Below are 22,174 nucleotides of genomic sequence, written 5' to 3'. Positions count from 1 at the left end.
CCATAGTAATATTGAATAAATACTATTATCAGGTTTCCCATAAATTCTTACATTTTCTGTAAATACTGTAACTGTAAATACTACGTGTGAGAGCAGACAGAGTCAGAGTCAACACTGAGCCACAATGTTTTATTGGCACTCAGCTAACTATGCTAACATCGATGCAGTATGCTAACTCTGGAGGAATACACCCACTACCTTTTAACATTTCTTTGATATAGTTACTGTCTAAACTACTAAGCACAAATTGCCTTATTTAATTAATTTAAACAAAACGAGTCACAGTCACCATTGTCACCGCTATGTATAGATCTTGAAAACAACTACTAATGTTGACTGAAATGAACATAGTAAGTAGCTAACATGATAAAGTTACATTATTATTAGCTTAGCTCTTATAAATGTTAGCGTGCTAGCCTACATGGTCTCAGCTTTGCTCAGCAAGAGTTAGTTTATTTATTCATAGATCCATCCACGATGATTTAGATGGTTGACAGTCAACATTAATCTCATCCCGACTGACTATAATCTAATGTTACTGCTGTGTGATAACGTAACGTTAACATTAGCTTGTAAATGTCATCATGCTGCTCTGCATGTGTAATAGGTTGTGGTTTGCTTTGGCTTTTTTTGTCTTATGCCAATTACTTCTATTTTTGATTTTGATTTTTTGAGTCCATGAACTTGTTTTTTCCTTTAAATAAATGATAGCTTGCTGCTCATTAGTGCAACAGGTCAATCAGCTAAATCATCTGAAGAAGAGAGATTTTGGGGCGCTACAGTGTATGATTCCACAGACGTGTGCAGGTTGTAGAATAAGGTGCTGCATTAAAACTGCTATTAAGTTTTGTACATTGATCCGTCTTTCACATTATCATTTTTATCTTTTGAATATTTTGAAACATTTGTCATAATTCTCATTTTCAAAGATACTTTTTTATTCCTTTTCATCACAGAAATATAGCTTATATTTTTTGTTGACTAAATTAGGTCTGGGTCATAGAGACAAATAATAATAGTGACAGGCAAAATAGCTAGAAAAAAAAACTTTGACTCTCAGTATGAGATGGTCACCATCAAAGTGCAACCAAGTGAGTAAGGACACATCATACTGAGAAAAGTTTGGGAGAACAAACACAACTGTTTTCTCAGTAAAACATGAGTCAATTTTCTGTGTTTCTTGAGGATGGAAAGAGATGGCTTGGCTGAATAATTTATGTCCTTCTAAAAGCCATCTCTCAGCCAATTACTGCCAGAGCAGCCCAATTTCCTCGAGGGCCAGTGTGCTGTCGACCCCAAACCTCTGCAGTCTTAAACCTTAGTGAAACACTGCACAGAGAGGCCAGCGTCGGCATAAAGAGACAGAAATGGAGCTGTACGTGTGTGGTTCACAACAGTGTGTGATCAGAGCACATAATGACGCATAGGCTAAATCAGGGCTTGACACATTTCATACACTCTCATGCCACATGTCCGTTTTCTCACATAGTGAAACATATATTCATAACTAATAACGTTGCGGCGTGATAATATAATACTGACAGCACACACACAGACAAGACAGAGCAGCACAGCTCAACAACAGCACCGTGCAGCAGCGAGTTATTCAGACCATCGTGGGAAGCCAGAAATATACACACATCTATTATACTGTAATTTATTCCCATGCATGCTGCTGTAAGTAATCTCAGTCAGCGGCTCTTCTGGAAGCAGCACAGCATCTCTCCCTCTCCTCTCGGGCCGTGCACACGCAGGCAGGAGAGTGAGTTACTATGGTTACGGGGATGCTCTTCGTCTCTGCAGCTCTGAAACTTTCTCACAATTCCTAATAATAGGTTTTTAGGTTAGTTATGAAGCCATTTCATTCATCTAAATTGTTTGTACCTTTTTGCAGTTGTTAGACTTTTAAGATTGAAAATGAACCTGGTTTAATTATCCAAAACATACTGTGATGTATTTTAAATTTTTATAAATTGTTTGTCCTTGTTTGACCTTGAAGATGGCCTGGTAGCCTGCAGCCTACTACCATTTTCGGCTACATAATGTTTTTATGAATATAATTTCAAATTTGGAATAGTCATTTCCTAATCATTCCATAATCATTTCCTGTACTGACCCACCCAGTTATATACTGTTCTTGGTTTTCATGTCACCCTCAATCTAACTAATCTAGACTAGTGCAGATGGCTGTTTCTTGACTTAATCCAAGAGGTTAGGTGGTGTAGAAATGCAGGAAATTTGTTTTAAATTACTTTTTTTTTTTTTTTTTCTGGGGGAGGCCCCCAGACAATACGACAGGCTCATGAATTTCACCCCGAGCTGAAGTCAAAATGTGGCAGCCCTGCTAAATAGTCACATTTTTTCTCTGCTACTGTTTGGTTCACACAAAAGAAAATCAAACCAAATCTAAGATAAAAGCAAAATGCCACAGAAGACACTTGAGACTGTTACTCTAGAGATACTACTGAGTTCAGTAATATTCAGCTATAATAGCTTGAAGTTAGCTAAGCAAAGAGACTCTGAAAGTGGGGATTCACTGTGGAAGAGTTTCTCCTGAGAATTAGAACAACCTGACGTAAACATCAGTCACACGTTTAAAGCATCAGAGGAACTCCAACTTTAAACTGATCAAAACCTTTTACAGTCCATTTACAACGCTATCAGGTGATCAACACAACTAGTATGGAAGCCAATCACGGTCCACTATGCAACTTACAGAGCCTCCAATACACATACACTGAGAATGGACTTTACAGTCCATTCAGTTCAATACTTAATACTTAACAAAGAGTACACTGTGTAAAATCCCAAACAACCATTATACGGTTGTGGTTGGGTTTAGTTCTGATTGTCACGTTGTCAGATTGCTGTTCTTCACTCAAGAAAAATGACACAAAATGAAAACATTTTGAAATGACTTACCCTTTATTGGAAAAAAACATGAACAATCTCAGCCCAAAGGCAGATTCAACTGGTTCAAATAGATTTGAGTATTAGGACCACGACTCTGACGCCTAGCAATTACATTTCTATACTAATAATTCACCACAGCAAATACATTTTAAAGAAACGTAACACCACTTTTTGAATGTATCATAAACACATTCACTTTTCCAACAACCTCAGTACAATACTTTAAAAAAAAGGTACATCAAAATAATAGAGTACAAAGTAAATAATGACATAAAAAAGGGGAAATAAATGGCAGCATGGGGGTTCAGGGCCATAGCAATGTGGAGCATATTCATTGCACTAGGGAATAGAAATAAACTGCAAATAAAAGGGCTGTTGTCTGATTGTGAGAGGTTTCAAGGGCTTTTAGGTATCTGTTCCATTTCAGACTATATCTATTAACATTATTCATCCTGAATGACAATTTTTCATAAGCTGCTATGATTCCAAGCTGAGAGAACCATGTGCTGGAGGTCTTTAACAATGATCTTCCTACCCAACATGATTGCTGTGTGAATCCAGTCCGCTAAAGACGGTGATGGATCCCCCCACAACATTAGACTAGGTGTGTAAGGAATATCTATGATCTGTCTTATATTTTCATAAATAGCACACCATAAAGTCTGTACTTTGGGACATTCTCATAGGAACTGAATAGGTGTACCATGGTCATCCCCACATCTCCAGCAAGATGGGCTATCTCGAAGTTTAACTCTATGTCGCCTTAATCATTTTAAACTGTACTAATTCTGAGTTTGCGTGACATCTTTTTTGAGTTACCTAGAATCATTTTCCATTCTGTATCAGTGCAGGTCTGATTTAGGTTGAACTCCCAGGTCTTTTTAGATTAGAGGCCTGTCCCTGGTGTGTTATTAGCATTAAATAATATTTTGATGCCTCATGTCCTACTCCAACTGTGGATCATATTGTTTTCTGAGTTTTGTGAAACTTTTCACTGTGTTTCCTTCATACAGGTCCTTCAGAGCCAGGATACCTTTTTCTGCCCACAGTTTCCAAAGAAAAGCAAAGAATTTATTATTATTTTTTTTTATTGATAAGGAGTCTCAGATTTTATATAGTTTGTATTATTGTATTAGTATTATAATGGCGCATTTGCCAAGTAGTAAGAAAGAGCACTTCTCTGTGGAGGAAACGGATCTGCTTGTGCACGAAGTAAAAGTGCACGATCCATAAGGAGCACTGCTGCTCCTGGACCCTCCTGTGGCCCCAGACCACCAGTTTAAGGTCCTGTTCATTAATTTGTTGCAAATGTATTTTCATTTGTTTTTTGAAAAGGTTTATTTTTTAATTACAGCTTTAGTTCTTTTTAGAATTGTTCAGTCTTGGAGTAACAGGTCAAATCAGCAGGGTTTTAATTACTGAAAGTATGGAAACCTGATCACTGTACTCTCAAAAATTTTAAAGAATATTTGATCAGCTCTCCAAGGTGCTGATCCTGCTGCTGGCAGCAGCTAGAAGCTGTGCAGATTTATTTCCTTCTTTAGTTGAATCATTGTTTTCACCTCATTTATTTCCTCATATGTTCCTCATGTCATCATGTACTGATGCAGCAGGAAAGTTGATCTGTGTCTGATCTGTTGTTGAAATCCGTTTGCTGGGTCTTGACAGAAACCCTCAACCTGACTGGTCTGTTTAAATACCTCCATGTTTTGCCACGATTGGTCAAATAATTAGACAATTTCATCCGGCATTACTGCGATTAGCTAATTCTGATTAATACTATGACTAACCATTATGACATGACCATATCTTTAAAAATATGTTAATGTACACAATAATAATCTTTCACATTGTAATCCTTTTATTTGTAATCTTTTGCATGTTTGTGCACTGCTGCATATCCGTGTGTGTAACAAGCAGAGTGTATGTGCATTGTGCACCCGCCTATGTAGGCACATATTACTATCTTGATAATGCGCCCTTAAAATAACAGTGAAACACTGCACCATTGACTTCACACCAGGGTTTTGTTGGCCAATCACGCAGTTGCTTTCCAATGACAACTGCATCGGTCTTAAACTACTAAAGACACATCCATTGTGCTTGGCACCACTTTGGCTTGACTCAACTGACTTGATAAAATTATTACATGTATAATACGCCCCAATCAAGTCAGTTTTAATTGCACAAGAAGCTTTCAGACACCTTCTCAATATTATGTGGTTTTCTTGGAGTGAGAACAGTCCTGTGAAAATTTTAAAAAATTACAAACCTGTCCTTTAAGGTTAGGGGAAGATGGTGATCTTGGTTCAATATTGAAAAAGAGCAACATGAGGCAGTAAGGTTTTACTTCTTCAATATTTAACCAAACCTTAAATCATTCCCCAACCTTTACCAATATGATTAAGTAGCCTAAACCTAGCCACATGCGGGTTGCAAACCCTGCTCTCCACTTTCAAAGTCCTGTATTATGCCTATTAAACACCCTTTTGTAAAGGTTCTGTCATTACGCAGCATATTTCCAGAAATCAGCTGCAGCTATCAGCATCATCTCCATTTCAACAACACTCAAAAAGAGAAAATGGGATTCTTTTTGATAGAGCTGACAAGCTGCTGTTACAAATGAAATAAAGCTAAATGAAAGCCTTTGTGCTACATCCATGATAAACTGGTATTACTGTTAGAAAGGGTAAAATCTAAATGTTTCTCTGGCAGAAAAGCTGCTGATTACATTTTGTAGTAGGCTGTTTAATTGCAGCTCCCTATTTTCTATAATTATGGTGTAATTATACAGCAAAAATACAATATATTATGGCAAATTACAAGTCAGTGAAGCAACAAATACTGCAGGGAGGGGAAAAAAACTGTTTTTTGTCTCTATTTGCTATTGTTAATTTCTAAATCTGTGAAATCTCAATGAGCAGAAGGTATTTAAGGGTCAACATTTTGTCACATTACAATGCGTGCACCACACCATGGACACCGTCACCAAGACAGGAACTGTTGTCACCACATTCTGCCACCATATCAAAGGCAACAGACAAACCGGAGCTTTTAAGGTGACACTTCCTGACAGGACAGCTGCCCTTCATAAACACTGTTAAATATGAACACTGACAGCATGAGACAGGGACACACATTCCCTCACGCCTTCGCTCCTGAGAAAAGTGTCAGCAGGAAGATCAATAAGACCTCACTCTGAAGTAGCAAAGTGTGTGGTGGATCACCATGACTGGATGACAGGAACCAACACAAAAAGATTTAGGCTTCTTGTGTTGACAGTGGTGAAGTGGCACAACAGACATGAAACGAAACAGTGGGAATGAGATGAGTGTGGTGCTTATAATGTGGGTGTGTTACAGATATTCTGCTGACAGTTTCCATTTCCTCTAATAGCTTCAGTTAATTGAGTCTATGGTCAATGTTTATTTCATTAAATATTTTACTGTCGGGTTTTTGTGTCTGTACTCAGCCAGAGATAATTAGTTAGAGGGGAACACCCACTCTCTGTCTTTTTGTAGTTACAACAATTCCGACGGAGTGATACGTCTTCTCTCCGGCGGATTGCGTCATGTTTTCCGATTACACTGTCATTCATGTCAGATCAATAATTTCAGCTGATCAACTTAGTCGTTTTGAATCAGTACCTTCAGTATTTGGATGAAGTAGCTGATGAAGAAATGTGTGCCAAAGTCAGAAGTCTGTATCTGTTATTTCAAATGTGCCAGATATTAATTCAGCATTGTATAGTCTAATCTTCTGCTGCAGTATGAATTGAAGTATGGAATCTGATTACTTGATTGAGACATTCCTATATTATTATTATATTCCTTCATAACTTAAATACTGTGTCATCACAATGAGCTCATTCATAAGCATGAGCATTTAAAATTTTGAATGGAGTTTGTGCTGTACAGAGGTGCTGAGTTATAAATATAAAGGAATGTATTGAATGTATTATGTAACTCATAATAATTCATAAACTTTACATGTCATCATAATGAGCTCATGGAGGTGATCAGTGTGTAACAATGAGCATTTTGAAATATTTATTTGAGTTTGTCCATGGAGGTCTATGGGACTGTTCTTGAAACTTAATAACTTTTACAAAGAATCACACAAGATTTAAATGATTGAATGGAATGAACTCCTGAGAGAGGCAGATCAAATGTGTCTCTACAAAATATCTTTTGGGATATCTCATTCAATATGAAAATGACTGAAGGTTTCATAAAAAAAAACAGCATGATATATATCATAAGCACATGTCAATATATGGACTGCATATGTTTTATAAATGGTTTCCAATCTACATATGAGAAATCAATAATGATGCACATCAATCACACTAATTCAACACAAACACTAATATTACTATTGATGTCTATTTATGGGATTTTTAATATTCACTGCAGGATCAGTTACGCAATAACAACCACCTGAAGTAAACAGTTGATCATTTTTTGTATTCTACGTTATATTTATTATACATCTCATGCATATTCTTAGAAATGATTGTTATGTTACTCTTATGAATATTGGGAAACTGCAAAATAGGGCATAGGCGCAGATCCAAGTCTTAATTCCTGACACATGGCATGTGTGGGTGTGACCAACATATTTTTGCAGTTTTCCCAACCATCAGCACTGGTGCACTCTGGGCTCAGCCAGGCGCAACGCGGAGGAGAGAGTGAATAGATTATCAGTGGGAGGAATGCATTATGTGCAGGTGGAGTCAGGGCGGACTTCAATAATGATGATCACATGAGCTCCTCTCATTCCCTTTAAACACAGCAACAGCTGAAACGAGGGAGAGAGAGGAATGAGTTCACCTCTATGAAGTATTGATGATATTTTTTTTTTAAATTAAAAGTCCAAATAAAAAATTTAAAAAAATTAAAATAGATATAATTAAAAAGATTATTATTTTACTACACCACTAGGAATAATCAGGCCATAATTAAAAAGAAAGAGAAAATTGAAAAAGCAAAATTAAAATGTAAAATGATCATTTGAAAATGTAAAGTGACAATGTACAAAGTGAAATTTAAAATGCAAGAGCTTAAATGGAAATGCTCAAACTGAAAGCTTAAATGGTAAAGATGAAGTGGAAAATGAAAATAAGAAAAGAGAAACATCAGATATGAAACTCAAAAAGGGAAATGGAAAGGTTTAAATGAAAATACTTAAATTGAAAGCTTAAATAGAAAAAAACTTGTATGTAAATGAGGAGGCGTGGCCCGAAGGCTGCATGGAGGGTTTGAAACAGCAGGGGGAGCTGACTGCTACAGAGCACAGTGAGTGAACCGCACTGTTCTCTAACGTCCACACTGACTGCTAGCAATAGTGAAGCCAGAGTTATCCTCACTGCTGAGACAGACGCTTCAGTTCTTCATAAAGAGAAAACTTCCAATAATGGCAGTGCTTCTTCATTGAGCACCACCTTTCTGTTTTCAGTTATGATGCTTTAATCGATTACTTGAGAAAACAATTATCATATTAATCAATAATGAAAATAATAGTTAGTTGTAGACCTACTTGAGGCACAGTTATTTAGGCATTCATGGATAAGTCTAATTAATCTGCTTCCTTTCCACAATTGTAAATGCACTACAACAGAAGTTGCTTGTGACAAAGAAGTTGCACAATAATGGAAATGTGAAAAAATCATGGAAGGTACTGCAACAGTTTGTAGCATAGTAAACAATTTCTGATGAGTTTGACACAGTGTTTTCAGATTGATCAGCTCAGTGTGGACATACTCTAATGTCTAGGGTAATACACTACAGTATTACTATAAATGCTAATAGAACTTTGTTGGAAAAGATGCATGGGTAAAGTTGACCCTCTAGGGCTTTTAGGACATTAATTCTGCTCTACTGTTAATTTCATTGAGCTCATTTCATTTTCAAAAGGTCACTTCATTTGAAAAAGCAAGCCGTGTGTATGGAAAGAAATGTACTTTTATTGAATTATATTTTTTACAACCTATTATGTAGTTTCATATTATGAGATACAAATGCAAGTTTACAGACTTCTAATTCAGTACCTGCTGGCACAAATACCTGCCTATACCCAGCAGTATCATTGAGTCACTCATCATTTCCCCCTGCATCAGCCATCAGCATGCTAATGTATCTGTAGACAGACAGCCTGGCTGAGAGGAGGCCGGCCCCTCAACTCTGTCTGATGATAAATATCCCCCTTCATGTATGAATGATGACACATATTCAAAGAATCCCAGCCCTCCCCTGCTCTCCATTTTATTGTCCCATTCAACCTGGCTTAGTGAAATGAAGGCACAGAGTGGTTGTCTTAGACCATAACTCCTGTCATAACAGCTTGTCAGATGTCCTCCCCGTGCTGCATTCAGCGGGCGTGTTGGGACTCATCCTGTGGTGGTGACTTCACACAGAGGCAGTGTGGTGAAGCAGCTCTGGAGGTCCACAGGCTGCACCGTCATACCTCCGCTCACTGCTTCAACAATGTGACGGTGGAGGGCTTTCAAAACAGCTTTGTCTCATTCATCATTCATCCTTTCAGGGCTGAGTCACACCAGCACTTACAACAGAAAAGTTTCCAACCCTACTGCCAGACAACCGCAATTCTGCAAAAGCCCAGACTATGTTCAATGACAAATTGCCAATATTTTAAAGATAAACATGATGAGTGCACCCTAACTAACCTAACATGATCCTAATCGTAACTCTGGTTAAGCCTCCTGTTATTTTAATGGTCAAAACTGACCTGTTCATGGGTTAGGGTTAGGATTAGGGTTAGGGTTAGGGTTAGGGTTAGGGTTAGGGTTAGGATTAAGGTTAGGGTTAGGGTTAGGATTAGGGTTAGCAGCTGTACATCGTAACGATTATCTTTAGGGTCTTTTTTGACCAAGCATTTAAAAAATCTTTTACAGATTAACTGAAGTGTTAATAACAGGTTTATAGCAACTATAAAACTTAGTAAAGAGTACACAAACATACACATAAACCACATTTTCACCACAGGAACTTTCCCCTGGGACTTTTGAGGGACTCAAAAACCTGTACCTGCATTTCCACTGGAGGAAACAGGGTCTAAATGAAGTTCCAGGGAGATTGTTTTACCTCCCCAAGAGTCCCTATTGGGGGGGTTGTACTTTCCAAAAGTGCAGGAACTACGGGGGCGGACAAATCTGTGTTGTTTTTTTCTTTATGTGTTAATACTGTGTTTCAAGTTCCTCCGTCATTTTTAAAATCCTCATGGGTCTAATTTGCATGATCTGCCTGGTTCCTCAGATGCAGTGGAAACGCAAACAGGACTGCACAACAGGGACTTTTAGTTCCAAGTTTAGTTCCTGAGATTAGTTGAAGCAAAATAAAACAATTTTTCACAGGAGAGACCTCCCAGACCTCAAAGGTCAGTTGGTTTTGGGAAATGTGAGTTCTTGCAAATTTGTTGGGATGTTGGGAATTTCCACCACTGAAGGACAAAACTCTCACAACTGGGTTGATTTCACAATCTTGTAGATGTGTCCTGTGTCAGAATCTTGTTCCAGCCTCTTTATTATTTCAGTTCATACTGTGTTCACATAATGTTTTTTATAAATAAAGTTGTCTTTCATCAAATTACCACTAACTGACTAGGGCAGGTAGAATCCTGGGGTTTCTGGGTCTATCTGCAAAACATAATAAATCATTCATCTATAGTGAACTGTGTGCTCTGTACTTGGAGAGCCAACAGCAAATCTTTGCTCTCAAACTGTTTTATCTGGAGATTGCAATCAGGAAAGTTAATCTAACCATGTGAGACTGAAGACAGGGAAGACAGAAAGAGGAGATTCAAATTCTGTCCTCCAAAGACAGACTGTAAAACAAACACAATGTGCTGCAAATGTGGGAAATACATCTGTAAAGCTCAGGCTCTAAACAACAGCAGCCAGTGTTTATGGGCATGGGTCTGCCAAAATGACGAACAAAACATGATTTCTCAGGAACAAAGTTGAAATCACTGAAAATGATGATCAGAACATAAACCTATGGGTTCATTATGTTATCCAGAAGCATCTTGTGTCTCTATGTTAATACTGAGGTGATTGTTTACAGAAACATTTGGAACTGGAATACAGAATGGGGAAAAACACTTGGGGCTCTTCACACTTTGCAACTCTAAAACCCCCCTCCCAACAAGAAATCTGCTAATATGAACACAATATCAGGCTAAGTGAATGAAGTGAAACAAATTATCAAGCCAGGTTAGGCAAATAGTGAATACAGGTGTGTGACAAAACTTGTTTCTACCTTGCTACATAAGGGGCACACTACTTCCAATGAATGTTGGCACTGGATAGAAACTGTGAGGTGCAGAATCATTCAATAAGGAGGTAATTCTTATAGATATTTGGCTTAATTCTCAACCAGTGGATTCACTCACAAAGACAAGGTAAATTCACTCTCAGCTTCTGAGGAGACTTCAAATAGAATAACTAAATGAAAAAATTTGCACCACTGACCAATTGCACACAGTGCTGACCTTTGAGGAAACAAAGAACCAGAGAGTCCTAAATGGAGGAAGCTCTGCTGAATGCCAACAGAGCTTTCCACTTTTTATTCATTCTTCCTGAACAAAACTAGCCACAACCAGCAGTAACCACTGCAGGACAGACAAGTTCATCACAGAGCCACTATTTCACCACCTTTCTCATATGCTTTTTGCTGAGTTACTATCTGGTATGATCGAGCACATGCAGTATGTTGGTAAAAGGTATTTAACAGACAAAAACTGTGTAGTGATTCAGTCTGTGTGCAAGATACAAAGTGACTTGGTTGAGTCTTTCACATGAAATGGTTTTCATCACAGTTGACTGACAAGGCACTAAAAAAGACATGGGTGCAGCGGCTCTTTGAAAGAATCTAGAGTTCATTATAAATCAGATAGGCTTAACAAAACCCTGAACAATCCCTTTAAGGATTTTCTTTGGAGCTCCTGAATTCAAGAGGCCCCTTGATGAGCACTAGACTCCTAGAAGATGCTGCAGGAAGCCTGTAACTGGCCTCTGAAGGCTGCATATCACTGACTGCTTCACAGCAGAAAAGGATTGCTTCAGGCTGATATAATGAAAGGAACCTCAAAGCAGAATATTTACGTCTCTTATTTATGAACAGCTGTGGATCCGCTCCTATTGCTAACACTTAAGTCATAAATTTCTAACATTATCTAAAGAACTTGAATTAATTGTGAAAATATATGGACAAGGCAAAGGAGGAAAAAAAAAGCAAATTCAATTTAAAATGTTGCAATGTCGTCCCACAAAGCATGGGACATGTGAGGGATTAAGTTCCACACACATGCCAGTTATGGATGACACCCTAAATAACTGAGGCAGGAAAATAAAATGGTAATAAATTCCATCTATTTTGAACTCTGCCTGTGAAGCTCATGGTGGAGGGAAGAGACTTTGAATTTCTACATCAAAGAGGGAAGGAATACACTGAAATGCTCTCTTCATACAGCTACCAAATTACCAGTGTTAATGGCAACTTCAGTTTGATCTCCATCCAGCTGTGGTAAAAGGTTTCACGTAGCCTTCACACATGTGTCTGAGTAAAAAAACACGACACCTCCCCGGGCTCCTTGTGAAGTATTCAACAGAAAGACAAGAGCTCACAGAATCTCACTGCTAATCAATTAATACATGCGACCTCACACAATAACCTGGCAAACAAGCTCAAATCTGGAGCACAAACTACACAAAGACGGGATTAGCTCCATTAGCGCAGGAATCTCAGAGGCAATTAACCTGCCGTGAGCAAAGCCCTTTCTCAGATTCCAGCATGTGGCGCCGAGCGGCAGAGCAGGAGGAGGAGGAGGAGAGGGAGAGGGTGGGGGGGGGGGTGTATTCATGGAGCTCTAAAGGCTGGGGTCAAAAGCAACATGTGATTGGATATAGAAAGCAGAGATGAGGTGATGGCCCATTCCAAGAACCAACACAGTGTCTTTTTTTCCACTTCCACTTCTCCGCACTTTGATTTTTTTTCTGTTTGTTACTTTGAAAACTGAGGCCATGTCCACACTAACATATCTCTATCTGAGTCATTTTTGTCAAGTATAAGCTTCAAATATTTTGCTTTCTAGAGAAAAAAATCTACCAGTGCAGTAAGATGATTTCAACAATTTCTTACAAGAATTTTCTAGCATCAGGTGAAATTTTTCTTTATTCTAGTGTAGTGATCTGCCTTCTTCTGTCTTATTTCAAAGTGTTTTTGGAGTAGGTAGATTCTTTCAGTATGAGAGGACACATAGTGAAATGCGTTATAGTAACATGTAGGACAGCCAGTCTGCAGTCAATGGTGGTTTCTTTAAACTAACTACTTAGAGGCAGCAGAGGACTGTGGGATTAGGTGTTGATAATAGTGTGGTTGAAAGACGTAAGCCTGGCTGCCTGAAATGTAAGCACTCCCCAAAGACCGCACGCTCTCTGAACAACATTAGACAACTAGTGCAATTTCACAGCAGAGCACATCACTCCTGGGACGCTGACCTGTTCTGCAGGTTTAGCCAACTTCTCATTTTTTCTTTTATGGTTGCTTTATAAGACGAGGCCGACAAGATCTCAGCTGAACACAGATAAATAATAAATAAACTGGAAAAGAACTGGTGTTTTCTTGCATAAATCTAACAACTGTTTTGTGTAAAAATTGCTTTTTTTTTGACTGATTGATAGCTGCTATGGTGGAATATAACTGAGTACATTTACTACTGCACTTAAGTACAATTTTGAGGTACTGTGCTTTTACCTTATACTTTTTTTAGGTAATAATAAATCATTGATAACACTAAGAGGGACCATGTGTCTGCACTGAGTACTTTTACTTTTCATATTTTTGAACAGTTTGCTGATTGATTGATTGATTGACTGATCTCTCCTGCAGGGGAGTGTCAAGACGGGAGATCTACCATGGCAAGAATGACACCAAAACAGTAATACAATACAATACAATCATCACTGGTGCCTACACTCAGCAAGTTATTCACTGTATTAACAACATCAATGACCACTTCAGTGCTTTGTTGGACAAATAAACTAATTCAAACTCTGTACATCAGAGATAAATACATCAATATATCAACATTACTGCACAGCCCCTCAGCAGAATACATACAAGTCTGGGTCTGTACATAATAATTAAAAAAAATAAGATAAATCAATATCAAACCAAGAAAATAAAATAGAAAGACACCCTATTCTCAAACATAATATCCTACTGTAAATAACCTCTAAGCCAATTTTTAAGCGCCAGCTTGAAACCTCCCAAACTGCTTATGATTTTGAGATTTCCTGGCAATCTATTCCACACATTTACTGCCATGTACAGAAAAGTTTCCTTCCCCAGGTTACTCTTAAACCTGGGAGGAACAAAGTCAGTGGAACTGCTCCTAGTGGAATGGCTGTGAATATGCCTCATCTGGATGAAGTCATTTTTTTAGGTATTGAGGGACAGCAACATGCACATCTTATGTACAATGCACAGCTCCATCTGAGAGTCTCTTTCCTGTACTTTCAACCACCCAAAGCTCTCAAAATGAGAAGGGTCAAGGTAAGTTATCATGGGGAATTTCAGAATTACCCTAACTACCTTGTTTTGAGAAAAGTCTGAAGTCTGTTTTACGGTACAAAGTTAGGCCATTGTACCATGAACAACATTTATTACATATTAACTCCTACTTAAGTAATATTTCCAATGCTGGACTCTACAATGGAGGATCTCTTTGGAATCAAACTTTCACTTCATTTTTCTTTTAGCATTCTACAATTAATGACTTACACAATCAAACTTCCAGTATCTGTAGACTCAATACATTTCAATCTGGACTGCTTTTAGACCCACAAGCTAATAAATGCATAAAGACCTTGAAATGCCATTGAGACCTTCATGTTGAGAGATCAAATTTATAGAAAGTAATTAAATAGTAAACTGAATAAATAAATGATGAAAAACTGTCCTTTTTGGTGGTGAGTGAATCCTGACAATGACCCTGCATGGCACACTGGCTTTAACATCTAATGAGAGGCAGACAATAGATTACTAGATCTTTTGGAAATAGATTATAATAAAGCTAAAACAATTTATTGATTAATTGATTAGCTGATCAACAGAAAATTTGGTAATCCTGTGACTGTTTAAAGGACCAGTGTGTAAGATTTTGCAGAAATGGAATACAATATTCATGTTTTAATATGTTCTAAGTGTATAAATCACCTGAAAATGAGAATCATTGTGTTTTCACTACCTTAGAACGAGCCTTTTATATCTACATTGTGAGCGAGTCCTCTTCCAAAGAGCCCGCCATGTTGCGATGCCATGTTTCTACAGAAGCCCAGAACGGACAAACCAAACACTGGCTCTAGAGCAGGCCTTTTGTTTTTCGTGAGTTTCGCGGCCAACATAGGTTTTCCTATACGCTTGGAAGGGAAGGGGGAGGGGAGGTGTATTCAGTTGGTTGCAATCTGCAACCTCACCACTAGATGCCACTAAATCCTACACGCTGGTCCTTTAAGTCATTTATCATGCAAAAATGACTGCTTGAAAGACTTTCACTTGTAACAGTGTGTTATTACTGCTTTTACTACTTTTTTATGAATCAGGCAAAAATGCTAGATAGGCTAAATAAAACATTCTGAGGTTCCAGCTTCTTCAATCTGTTGTAAATGGAATATCTTTGGGTTTCAGACAAAACGAGATATTTAAAGATTTTACCTCAGACTCTGGAACATAGTGGCATAGGCATTTTTCAATATTTTCTGATATTGACTGAATGATTAATCAATTAATAAAAAATAATAGTGAATAACTGAAAACAAAAATATAGTTAAATTGTAAATTTTCAGACATTCAGAATCTGATTTGACTTTTTTTTGACACGTTATTTAAATGCACAATTTATAGTTCTTATGAATTTGTTTAACCTTCATCATTTTGAATTTTGCTCACAGGCGTCATGTAATGTAAATCTTTAGTATTTTTGGATCTGATAATTTTCCCTGAATCGCTTTAACTTTGTTTAGAAAATAAGATAAATAGTAAAACTATTAGTACAAGGTTTAACTAATGAAAATCAGTTCTTGTTGAGGCAGGTGGGTGCGGAGTTAAAAGCATCAAACAAAGACAGCAAGCAGAACTCCTTATGCTTCTGCACTAAATAACACTGGAATCAAAGTTTCACTCCTGCAGGCAAAGTGCAGTCCTCAGTGTACTCTGTCTTGTTTGTTCATTCTTCTCTCTGTTCCCTTGCTTGCTTGCCTTTTGCTTGTGTATGTGCATGTGTGTGTAGAAGTGGACAGACCCTCATCTGTAGTGAACAACTCATCAGGGTCCTTTGTTGTTTAGTAATAGAATAACTTTCAAAGAGGCCAGAAATAGATGTTTGAGAATCTCTTCTCAAAGTCAGAATAATAAAATAAGTTTCTAGAAAGACGTGTGAGCAGGTGGCCACGTTCAGCATCAGAACATCACAACTTACTGAACGGCAAGTGCTTACCTGCATCAAGATCCATGGAGAAAACAAGAATATCCTGAGAATGAGTGCTGGCAGACTTCAGCGTTGTTCCTCAGAAGTGACAGAACAATTCCCTTACAAAGCCCATAAAACAATTCCCCTCAAAGCTCTGCAGAGCACTGAGTCTGGGGGAGGTGTGCAGCCGCTGAGGTCAGCCACAGGTACACGCTTCAGAGCTCTGCAGTAGCGTGATTGATCTGAACGGAGATCAGCTCCTTGTGGCTGGTAGCGTGGGTCAGAGCTGCTGATCTCTCCTGGGAGTAAAGAGCAGTGGAAAGCCTGCAGTGCTGTGAGCAGGGCCGGCCAGCCAGCCAGCCAGCAGCCAATGTCTGCCTGCATGATGTCACAGGTGTTGGGTTTCAGCTGGGGGCTGAGAGGCGGGCTCTGCTCCGGTGGGAAACTATGCTGAGGGTTTGACCCAGTGCAGGTAAGGCTCCTCCCTCATGCTTTACCTGGCGGCAGCAGAGGAGGAGGAGGGGGGGGTTTGTTTATTTAGAAACAGACCAGGTCTCTAATGGGTCAAACTGGGCTTTTAGAGTCATTAGCACAAAAAGCCTTCGGCAACAAGGTCAACATCCAGACACACAACATAGCGGCTCCCTCCAACAATCTGAAGTGCAGGAGATTTTAATTGCAAGCGGCGTTATTATTATAATCATTCAAGAACTGCACTAAATATTTGAATACTAGATTCCATTACACTTCAAAATCTTGCATTTCCAAAATCTTTGAACCTCACAAGAAGAAGAGGTGTTGCTCATTTTTGTGTCATGTACATGCGAGTGCCCAGCCAACATGAACATGATATATTGTTGCAGTGAAACAACATTTGGCTGAAAAGAATGTGTCAATGGTGAAAGAACTCCAGAACAGCTACTGGACCCCGTGTTGTTTGCTGTTTCTAAAACCAGATGTCTTTAAAGTGCTCAGAAAAAAGGACATTTGCACATCTACAATTTCATGACAACTAGGCCAACTCATCTGCTGAGGAAGATAGTGTGATATGATTGAAAGCTCCAGAACTGTATAAAACAAACATACCTACAAAGTTACAACATGTTCTGCAAAACATTCACTGACATTAACTGATATTTGTTTCCCTAACATATTTACTCAAAGCAACTAAAGCATGATTCATATTTTTATGGTTGTGTTTCTGCAATCAATATTTATCCAAAACCACAGTCTTTTCCCAAACCTTCACCGATCGATTATTGATTGATTAACTTACTGAACTTATCCCACAGTGAAATTGGTTTGCAGTGAAGGAACAAATATATATAGTAAAAACAATCAATGGATGACCAACGGTCCACACATGGAAGACACAGTAACAATACTACACTACACTGTCCTGCAGAGAGGGACACAAACTCCAGCCTTTGCTCGACACCTACCATCCATCCCAAGCAGCCCTACTTCCTCTAATCCAGGCCAGAATTACATTTTTTCCAAAGTGTATAACGCAAAAACATTGAGTACCTAATTTCAAGGGGACACAGTATGACGTCAGTAATACTGATGCAATGATGAATCAATATTTGCTGGAAAAGAGCATAACTTATATAACATATCAGTTAAAACTAGTGCAAATTTATGAACTCTGAAGAACTTGTCTATTTTCAGAATCCAGAGTGAGATTTTAATGGCTTTCATGGGTCCTAAGATCATGACCTTTGCTCTACAAATGGAGCAGCATGTAAACTGTCAAATCACAAAGGGAAAAGAAAAATACACTGAGTTTGGACTCATGCAGGTTTTTCTTAAAAGAGCAGAACTCACAAGCAAAGAACAAAAGGGGCACAGTATGGGCACAGTATTAGCACATATTTTCCTGACAATTAAATGTCCAGAGCTTACCAAATAAATGAGCTATAATTACTTCCATTAACTTGGAATGTGAGAGGCGGAGATCAAGATAGGAATACGACTGCAATTATTTTATACCTCATGTCTTAACCACAAATGCAAGATTACATTTCAAACAAATGGCGGAATTAAAAAAAAAAAAAAGTTTTATCCAGAATCATGGTTGTGTAGAATCATCATGTACAGATGTGACTGAAAAGAAGTTCAAACTGGCTATTTATTCATATTCATATGGAATATGTAAATGTGGTGACAGTCAAAAGCTGTCATTACGTTATCATTAACGGTTATAGGCCATTAAGTATTATGTGATATGCAATGTTTTGTTTCTATGAAGCATTATCTTATTAACTATGAAGTTTTGTATTATCAGTGGTGATTTTGATGAGTCTGAGTATCAGGTTATTAATGTTTATCATCTCTTATTAGGCTGTTAATGCTCACTATTGAGTTGTAGGTTATTAATAAAAGGTAATATGTAAACTATGAAGTCATCAGATGTATGTTGTAAAAGGTATCCATTATTTTTCAAATATTACATTTTCAACATTTTCCTCGATTACTGCTAAAAATAATGTTATTGAAATGATACTGATTACATCACTTTTTATCACCTTTTGATCATTAGTGATCATTACACAATTGAGTCTGTGTTACTGGTTTATTACATCAGTTGAATTTTATCACAGTTGTCCCAAAGTTGAAACACAGCTTATTATATTGAACTCATTTAGCATATTCACAAGCACAGCAGTTAAATATGTACGGCCTCTTATCATTTTCATGCATTTTAAATGTATTTTTCCAACAAATCAGACTGCCAAGCATGTTATGATCAGTCACTTATCAGCCAGACTCTACCATTGCCGTATGGTGTTGCCGCTATACTATACCATAATAAATAAAGCAAATGTAGAAATACCCAAACATACAGCAGCACTCATGGGCACCTGATAAATAACACTTCCTGCATTGGAAGGAAGCATCACTAGTGAAGCTAAGCCGGGTGGCATTTATGTTTCTTCTAAAACATTGACAATGTAAAGTTGTTGTATATCATTTTCAGAATACAGTTTTTTGTAAAAAGGTGTGTGTTCCAAATACAGAATGGAATATTTGAAATATTTTGTTTTCTTATATAGTTGTAATTTGTACATTATCGTGACTCAGACCAAAATATTCAGTCATATCACTCTAGTCACTACGTATGTCATTACAGAACTGACCTTGTGATCCTCCTTCTGGTGTATATAGCTCTAAATGATCTGGCCACAGATTATATACTATACCTGACATGCTACCAGTTTATCAATCCAAAAGATTTCTCAAGTTACAGGACTCCTGCCTGCTTCCGTACATATCTTTCAAGCCCTGTTTTGTGCATTCAAAATGGTTATAATCGAGGCCCCTGAACTTGAATTTAAAATCCCATCTCATTAAGAATTTTTTTGGCTCCAGTGTCTGAAGGATGGTGATAAGCAGTTAACCCCAAGAGAAAATTCAAATGGTCCATTTACAAACCCATGGGTGACATCACAGATATTTGATAATTTTTTCCACAATCTATGGTTATTGACCTTTAGAAGATGGTTCAGTTTAGCACTGTTTAAAGGAACCAAAATCTCTAGAACTAGAAGTGATAAATAAGCGTCCGTTCACAAAATAATGTTTTTAACACAGCAGGTCCTACCAGGTTCAATATAAACAGGCAAATTAATAGCTTTAAATCTTTCTGCAACAAAGAAAATCTCTCTCTACCAATGCTGTGGCTGCTTTGACAGGGGGTATCTATTTCAACTTAACATCACAGAGCACATTTTCAAAAGCCTCCCAGCTCATGTTTCTCATAAAGATTTATCATTTCAGCAAAATAAACTCCTGCAATTTCACAGGGTCAAAAGACACATCAAACAAGCTGTAATTCCCCCTGAAAGTGAACAGCCACCTGGTAGAGGAAACTGGCTGTAATTCCTCTCCCTTCATTCAGTTACAAAGAGCTGCTTGGCATCTGTGATTAGTGACGTGAACTGCCTGTTAATAACCCTCTGAAATCAGAGATTCAGAATCAAAATGTGTCAGGCTGAAATCCAGTAAGACTGGAAAGGTACTGATCCTTGAACTTCAAAAAAATTGGTTCGAAAATGTCTTGAGGAAACATTCAGTCAACTGCTGTGCAGCCGGCTGCAATGCATCACTTTTCTCCTCCAGGAGAGAACTCTAACACCCTTTAGGGGCTGGCTGCTAATGTGAAGCTTCTGACTGGATGCCAACAATACACATGCACTCTCCTCCAGAACATCAACACTCTGAAATTTGCACATTGTTGCTTTTCTGCAGGACGGCTCCACACCAAACTGTATCTGAAGTAGATTCTGACCGCGAGGCTCGTGGTTTGAATTCCAGGACTAACTGAGAAAAGTGACCCGAGGAAAGTAACAGTCTCCTCTCTACTTAGTAGCTGTAATGGTTGACTTCACCTGCTCCGTGTATTGATCGTCAGGGTGAAACTCAAGATTTATTTAGTTGAGCAAATTACCATGTTTTTTCTTGTTTGTTTTCAGTGTGTGTGTGTGTGTGTGTAATACAGCACTCCTCTATATCAGTGGTTTACAAAGTGGTTGCCATGAGGACAGCCCAGGGATCATATCATATTTTAATCATCTATTGTGCGTTTTTAATAATGTTTCACCACATGGAAAATCTCCAACATTCACATTAACTACATTTAATGTTATGTTTTCAAACAAATTAAAACAGAATAGCAATAGCAAAGCAATTAATATCAATCATCATATTAAACACTCTGTTTAATATGCAGGCAGTCTCAGCTGACATGACAACTCACTGTTGCCGGTTGTCATAGTAACACAACACGCTTTCCGGCTCAGGAGTTTTATAGGAGCTCAGCAGTCAGAAACATAGTGAGCGTCAGAGCAGTGATGGAAAGATTTGAGACAAAAAACAGTTCAAAGAAAAGCTGAAATGTCTCAGATCTCAACACAAAGTTAAGATATCAACCTGTGTCTTAATCATCTCCTCACACCCTCACTAATCCTCTGATATATTCATGTTTTTCTATTAAGCTTACTGCTACTATAACTAATGTTTATACTTTTCTTTCTAATTTCAGTGTTTCAGTGCACCACCACTGCAAAATTATGAGCAGCACTGTTAAAATTTCACATGATCATTAATATCAATGAGCTACTAATGAATTTTACTTGCACACTGTGTGAGCACAATAACACCCTATGTTATTGTGAAATTGTTTTCACACTCCTCATTCTTCAAAGGACATCTACCTGAGAGGTACTGTTATAAGAGTAGTGTTGCTCTGTTAAGGAATAGGGCAGTGCATAATGTGTGTGCTTAGTAGGGGTGTGCCCCAATACAAATAGCCTATGTTATTTGGCAAAGCACAAAGAGTGGGTTTTTTACGAATATTTGTTTCATACAAATATTTTGATAATTATTTGTTTTCAGGAAGAAAAAAAAACATGTTAAATACCAGTGCACAGGTCGGTTACATCACTATCTCAGTCTCTGTCCTCTGCTCCACTGTTACTTCTATCAGCAGGTCTCAACAAGGGGAGTCACATCCACCTGCTACATGACGCACATTTCCTTATTTGGACATCACTCCTGGAGTTGGTGGTGTTCCCCAGAGATAAAGCTGAGCTTCATGAACACTTATTGTAACACTTTAATTTTCTAAAATTAAAAGCGTAGTAAAAACAAAAACAGGATTTTTATGCCTCTCTCCACTTTTATCTGAATACAAATACAAATAATTTTGCTGCCTCAACAAATACAGATACAAATACAAATACTGGGTCCTCTGCACATCCCTAGTGCGTAG

General features: G+C 37.9%; 1 protein-coding gene across 8 annotated transcripts in view; it reads right to left on the bottom strand.

The window, feature by feature from the left end:
- Positions 1-22,174, bottom strand: part of ptprfa (protein tyrosine phosphatase receptor type Fa) — a 391,566-nt gene that overhangs the window by 292,853 nt on the left and 76,539 nt on the right. For 7 of the 8 annotated variants that reach the window (XM_067598002.1, XM_067598006.1, XM_067598004.1 and 4 more), the window contains exon 1: positions 16,429-16,706. The exons of the other annotated variant lie outside the window; for it this stretch is intronic. The gene's annotated coding sequence lies outside the window, so the exon portion shown is untranslated. Of the gene's footprint in view, positions 1-16,428; positions 16,707-22,174 lie in introns of those variants that run through there. 8 annotated transcript variants of the gene reach the window in all.

Source organism: Thunnus thynnus, chromosome 8 (genome assembly GCF_963924715.1).
Source record: "Thunnus thynnus chromosome 8, fThuThy2.1, whole genome shotgun sequence".
NCBI classification, from domain to species: Eukaryota; Metazoa; Chordata; class Actinopteri; order Scombriformes; family Scombridae; genus Thunnus; species Thunnus thynnus.
This window is presented reverse-complemented; position numbering and strand designations above follow the sequence as displayed.